Raw genomic sequence first — 7,689 nt, 5'->3', positions numbered from 1 at the left:
ATTTGTTTCAATTATATTTTGAAATATTATAGTTGATTAATATTTCAAGATGCCTTTTTGATCATTTTATATTCTTATCAATTAATTTTGCCAAACATGATTTATTCATCAGGTAGCTCAGCTATCAGCTAGCTTATCAGTCGTCAGCTAGTGTACTAAATATATCCTAAAATCTAAATATCCGAATCACAGGATTAATTTAATATATAACTAGAAGGATACTAGCGTAATGCAGCGAGATACATCTTGATTTTAATATTTCATTTTATTCTTGCTCTTATGTGATTTTGAAAAAAACGATGATGCTTTTATTTTTGAATGAAATATAAATTTAAAAATATCATAAAAATTTGACAAAAATATATCGATATTAGTATCAAATTAACTATTTAAAATTCCTATTTTTTGTCTAATTTTTTAATTTAATTTTTTTATTATATTAATTTTTATATATACTATATTATAATACATTTGACATAAACTCTTAAAAACCACTTTTTAAGCGTAAAGTACTGTTTATTAACCCATATTACTTAAAACTTAAGATTGCAAGTAAATTGTACGCAAGTACAACTTATTAAAGCTCCATATCTGAATTTGTGTAACTAACTGCAGATAAACATAATCAAATACATGATAAACATCTCATTTTAAATATAAAAAAATCTAAAATACAATTAAGATAATTATTGAGTTCTAACAGAATACTTAATTATTATCTTTATACGAAAATTATGTTATTATCACCTCATATTTTACTTTACGACAAACAACAAAAATGGGAAACACACCACAAAACAAAATACTACAATCCGTAGACAAATTAAAATTAATCATTTCTCAAAACCATTAGAAGGAAACGACAATCAATGGTTAAATGAAAGTAGAAAGGTAAATTCATGACCTTGAACTCAGAAAGACCAAACAATCCATGGACAATTGAATCTCAAAACCATTCTAAAAAAACCATAAATGAAAGGATAAATGGAAGTCAAAAGCTAAATCCAAGATCTTGGACTCGGAATGACCCAACACCCATGAACTCGGTCACCTTTAGCCATGTAACGCCCATCGATGGACAAGCCAGGAGTATATAGAATGGTAAACAAAGTAAAATCACAGAAAACGAACCTACAAAATGCTAGCTTACTTTACGATAAACAAAAAAAAATCGACAAGACACCACAAAACTAAATGATACTACCATTAGAAGAAAACGACAATTTTGAAAATGCGATTGTAAACAAACATGTATGACAAACAAGCCAAAAAATAGACTTTTGAATGAAGCCTCTTAGTGCATCTAGCATACAAGTCTCACGGACAAATGTGAAATAGCAACGGTATAAGTTAACAAAATTAATGAAACCAATAAGACGTAATATATTTGAGTGGTATGCTACACACACCAAAACGCTACAAAATAAAATGAAACTAGCATCCACAGACAATTGTAACGATCAAACTCAACACCAGGAGAACCACAATCAATAGATAAATGAAAGCCAAGAAATAGATCCATGACCTTCTTGAACCAGAACGACCAAAAACCCTAGAACCAAGTAACCATTAGCCACCCAAAKCCCCTTAATGGACAAGCCAAGAGCATATAGGCCGTGGTGAACCTGTGACATGGATGCATGAACTAACTGAGGATAGACGGATCTTACCTTCAGGACGGTAAACGAAGCAAAACCACAAAAACCCCACAAAATTATAGCCTACTTTACGCTTAACCATAAAAATGGAAGACGCCACAACTTAAAAACAAAACTACTATACTTAGACATATTAAAACAATTGAATCTCAAAACCATTGTTAGAAAACAACAATCAATGGATAAATGGAAGTCGAAAGGTCATGACATCGGACTTAGAAGGACCAAACAGTCAAACAACCATGAACTCAGTAACCTTTAGCCACCTAACGCCTTCAACGATAGAAGCATATAGAAGGTGGTGTACCCATGACATGGATGCTTGAACCAAATGAGGATAGGCGGACCATGCCCTTGGGATGGTAAACAAAGGAAAATCATAGAAAAACACACAACATATACAAAAAGCTAGCATATATAATGATAGAACAACAAAAATGGCCAAGACACCACCCATGACATGGATACATGAACAACCTGAGGATAGGCTGATCTTACCTTCAGGATGGTAAACGAAGCAAAACCACAAAAAACAACCCACAAATCCTATAAAATACTAGCCTACATTACACTTTACCATAAAAATGGAAGACGAAGCAAACTAAACATAACTACCATCTATTGAAAAATTGATACAATTGAATGTCAAAACCGTTGAAAAAACCCCACCAATCAATGGATAAATGGAAGTCGAAATAAATCCATGGCGTTGGACTAGGATGGAAGAAATGCCCATGAACTCGGTAACCTTTAGCCACCAAACTTCCCTCGATGGACAAGGTAGGTGCATTTAGGTGGAGATGTACCCATGATATGGATGCTTGAACCAAGTGAGGATAGGCAGATCATGTCCTTGGGATGGTAAAAAGGTAACATCATAGAAAAACAATACACAAAATCTACATAATGATAAACAAAAAAAATGGGCAAGACACCACAAAACTACATGATACTAAATCCATAGAAAAATTAAAACAATAAATTCTCAAAACCATTAAAAGAACGACTATCAATGGATAAATAGAACTTGAAAAGGTAAATCATGACCTTGAACTCAGAAAAATTGAAACAATTGAATGTCAAAACGATTGAGAGAAAACCACAATCAATTGGTAAATGGAAGCCGAAAACTAAATCCATGACCTTGGACTCAGGAGGACCAAACGCCCATAAACTCGGTCACCTTTAGCCACCGAACGCCCCTCAATGGACAAGGCAGGAGCATATAGGTGGTGGTGTACCCAAGACATGGATGCTTGAACCAAGTGAGGATAGGTGGATCATGCCCTCGGGGATGGTAAAAAATTAAAATCATTGAAAACACAAAAGCTAGCTTACATARCGATAAACAACAAAGAAGACAAAAGCTAGCTTACACAAAAGCTAGCTTACATAAAAATAGAAGACAAACTACCATCTATAGAGAAATTGAAACAATTGAATGTCAAAACTGTTGAGAAAAATCACAATCAATGGATAAATGGAAGCCGAAAACTAAATCCATGACCTTGGACTCAAGAGGACCAAACGCCCACAAACTCGGTCACCTTTAGCCACCGAACGCACCTCAATGGACAAGGCAGGAGCATATAGGTGGTGGTGTACCCAGGTCATGGATGCTTGAACCAAGTGAGGATAGGTGGTTCATGCCCTCGGGGATGGTAAAAAATTAAAATCATAGAAAAACAATATACAAAAGCTAGCTTACATATTGATAAACAACAAAGCTGGGCAAGACGCCACAAAACTAATTGAAGCAACCATATTTAGACAATCAAATCTCAAAACCATTAGAAGAAAACGACAATCAATGGATAAATGAAACTTGAAAGGTAAATCCCTGACCTTGAACTCAGAAAGGCCAAACACCCTAGAACCAAGTAACCATTAGCCATCCAACGTCTAATCTAGATGCATATAGGTGGTGGTGAACCCATGTCAAGGATGCTTGAACGAACTTAAAATAGGGGGATCTTACCCTCACAATGGTAAACGAAACAAAAGCACAAAAAAACAATCCACAAAATGCTAGCCTACTTTAAACTAAACCATAAAAATGGGAGATGCCGCAAAACTAAAAGAAACTATCATTCATAGACAAATTGAAACAAAACTAAAAGAAACTGTCGTCCGTACCCACAATGGACAAGGTATGAGCATTTAGGTGGAGATATACCGGTGATATGTAAAAACAACCCACACAATCTACAAAATGATAACTTACTTTACAATAAATGATACTACAATCCACAAGAAAAATTAAATCAATAAATTCTCAAAACCATTAAAAAACGACAATCAATGGATAAATGGAACTTGAAAGGTAAATCATGACCTTGAACTCAGAAAGACCAAAAACCCCCCGGTGACCTAGAACCAAGTAACTATTAGCCATCCAACATCTGTCAATGGACAATCTAGAAGCATATATGTGGTGGTGAACCCATGTCATGGATGCTAGAACGGACTTAAAATAGGGGGATCTTACCCTCACGTTGGTAAACGAAACAAAAGCACAAAATGCTAGCATACTTTACACTAAACCATAAAAATGGGAGACGTCGCAAAACTAAAAGAAACTGTCATTCATAGACAAATTGAAACAAAACTAAAAGAAACTGTCATCTGTACCGGCAATTAGTGTTGAAGTCTCAAGGAGCAATTGTGAAAATGTAACAGAATAAACAAAACTAAAAGAAACTTGATGTTTAGTAAGATTGAGGAATGGTGCTCCCTTGAGAATCGGCTTAATGTCATTTTTAGGGTTGGTTTCACTTTCTAGTCATTTTCACTTCAAGTTTTACCAAAATAGTCATATGTCCGCAAAACCCACATCCGCAAAAAAAATTACATTTTTCACCCAGGTTCGCAAAACAAATTAAATTTCTCATCCAAGTACGCAAAAAAATACATTTTTTAACCAACGTATGTAAAAAAAATTACAGATCTAAGACTATTTTGATAAACATTGTAAAGAAGTGAAGTAATAGGTCAAACCGACGGATAAAATGGGTATTTTAATTAATTTTGTTATATATAAACTCAAACTTCCCTTAATAAATAAATAAATATAACATAAATAGTTGCAAGTAGTGAGGTACATATATATATATATATATATATAGAGAGAGAGAGAGAGAGGTGGACTGGAGAGGACAAGCAGGTACACAAATAGCAACATGATGAGATTCCATATATCAACTCACCTCACACCTTCTTTTTATTTTTTTATTTCCATTTTAATTAATTAATAACAATAATAATAATTAATATCACTAAATCAATGTTAGGAGGGTCAATCATATAATCAAATTTGAGGGTTGATGTTCGAAAAACCATATACAACATGCCGCTGTCATTTATCATCTTGTAAAATAAAGAGTGCAAATCCTAACAAATATCTTTCCTTAATAATTTAAGATCCATTAAGACTGGTTTAGATTAGTTAAGGTCAAACCGTCCATTATCCTGAGTTATTTCAATAAAGGGTCCATCACTAGTCAAATACGCATTAGAGCCTCGAAATCTTGTAAATAGGTAACCAAGACAAGATGTGCCAATTGTGATAGGAGTTTAGAGCTTGATTAAATGCTAGTTCTTCTTCTTGTGGTCTGAAAACATAATTCTAACCTTCCTTTTATGAAACACTCTCTAAGCTAACTAAAGTAGAAAAGAAGGAAGGAAATATATGCAATCTCTTGCATCATATGCTACAATCTTTATGATCAAACAGAAAATAAGGTGCTATAGAGGCAAGAAACAGCGTACATTGCCGCCTGATTCAATTACAGTGTAAGGTCCTCTTACGTCATTATTGTCTCCTGGAATCAATAAGTCAGACAAATATATGCCAACATACCATTAACCCTTACCCCTTTCTTGCCGCCAAGAAATATGGAAATATGAACCACCATCCACGATAATTCAGACAAATACATGTCAATAACATAAATCACCATCAAATACGAGATATGATCATAGAATAGCCCAGAAACTTTAAAACAAATATAATATTGCCTCCACTGCAACCCCTGGCCCCCTTTCTTGCAATCAAATATGGAATTTTAAATAATTTTCAAGAACAAATTGGAATCAAATTCAATTGTTTAACCATTCTTGTAGATAAAATTAAGTTTGTATTAAATTCAATATGSAAAATAGTATAAGCAGAGATGTATCAACCTTATTACCTCATTTTGGAGAGACCAGGTTCACTGTCAAGTGTCAACGATCATCTGTCTTGCTGTCGATATCCCAAACAACGATCATCTGTCTTGCTGTCGATATCCCAAACAACGATCATCTGTCTTGCTGTCGATATCCCAAACAACAAGAAATTAGCGAATAACCTGACAAACCATATTATATAAATAAATATATAAAGTGGATGTTGATTGTACGCGCTGCCGTAAACCTGAGAAAGATGAATAGAAAACGTATTCAAACCCTAACTTCGCCAATTTGAAGAGAAAGATGATAATATTGAATAACTTCAAATGGAGTTATGGGTTGGTCCTTGTATTAGTTGATTATGCTGAGCTGATCTCCAACGGAATGATTTTCGGATGATCATATTCGATTCCATTATAGAAATCTCGGAAATTATACTTGGGATGATCATATCGATTCCAATATCTTATTGCTGATTTTCTGATAGAATAATATCAGTAAATTACGGGTTTGGTCTCGGTGGTTCACCGGTCCCAAAATCAAAAAAGCAAAATATAAGGATGGTACTCATTAGGTCATCCTCTCCGTTCACCAGTTAAATTCAAGATTATTTTAGTCTTTTTATTCGATCTCGATCTGGAACCAAGACCATAGTCGGACAGCACCAAGAACCAAACCAAGAACTCCGTCTCCAAGAACCTCCATCATTGTTTCCTCCCTACACTAACAAAAGCCACGAGACCACCACCGTCGCAGCACCCAACCCCCCTTTCTCGTCCCTGCACATACACTCACCTCTGGTTTCTCTTTTTAAGGGTTCTCGTATGTGGCTCTCGTTTTTCTTCCGAGTTTTGTTTAATTCATGGGGATAGGTTTGGTTTTTCAATTCTGGGTTTGGATTTACGATTTTTGGGATGAAGAAAAGATGATTTTTGGGATGAAGAAAAGATGATTTTTGGGATTGAACATGCGGTCGAGAGAGAGAGAGAGAGAGAGAGAGAGAATTGGTGCATAAAGTGTGGAAGGTTAAGCATCATCTATTTATGTATTTAATAGTTGAAGAAGATAAAAGATTTTATTTTAATTAATGCTTTGATTTAAGATTTTGGTTTATGTTTAATTTGGAGTTTTTAATTTAGGTTTTAGGGTTTGTATTATCTTTTAGTTCGTTAGACAATGTTTGGTATGTAGACATGATTAATATAACTGGACAGGATAAGAGATTAGGACTGGTGTTTGGTGCGACTAAGACTGGACGGCCCATAAAAGTTATTTGATTATATTAATATTATATTAATAGGATATATTTTCTAATTTTAGTGTTTGATATCGCGCTTTGCGCGATGACGATAATTTTTTTAAAATTATTGAAGTTAGCTAAATGAGTCGTTGATCACATTTATATATTAAATTAATAAGAATCAATATTACCTTTGATATATGAATCCACCCACATCATTTTGATTATCCATGTATTTTATACGAATTTTACAAAACAACATATTAATCCTGAATACGGTGGAAACAGCTCCGGAACACACATTGTTTCGAACCACTTAGAGTCATAACTGGCTTTTCGACCTTTCATAAAAGTTGTAGTATATAGTAAGGGCTTTCTAACTGCAAAATACGAGTTTATTCTGACTTACAGTTTGTGAGTTATACACTGTCAAAGTACATAAGTTGCACTATCGGTATAAAGTACATAAGTTGCACTATCGGTAAAATCCAAATTCATAATTTCCCAACTAACTTTTATGATCCCAACTTCGCGTATTCAATCAAACGGGCAATTTTCTCCCCGACTATGGGTCCCATACTACTCCCCATTAACTGAAAATCCATAATCCTAATTGCTACG

General features: G+C 34.2%; 1 protein-coding gene across 1 annotated transcript in view; it reads left to right on the top strand.

Moving 5' to 3' along the window:
• LOC112501566 (riboflavin biosynthesis protein PYRR, chloroplastic-like) overlaps positions 1–7,689 on the top strand; it is a 21,481-nt gene that overhangs the window by 10,943 nt on the left and 2,849 nt on the right. The gene's annotated exons all lie outside the window — the stretch shown is intronic.

Source organism: Cynara cardunculus, unplaced genomic scaffold (assembly GCF_001531365.2).
Source record: "Cynara cardunculus var. scolymus isolate 2C unplaced genomic scaffold, CcrdV1 Un_Scaffold_232, whole genome shotgun sequence".
NCBI lineage: Eukaryota > Viridiplantae > Streptophyta > Magnoliopsida > Asterales > Asteraceae > Cynara > Cynara cardunculus.
This window is presented reverse-complemented; position numbering and strand designations above follow the sequence as displayed.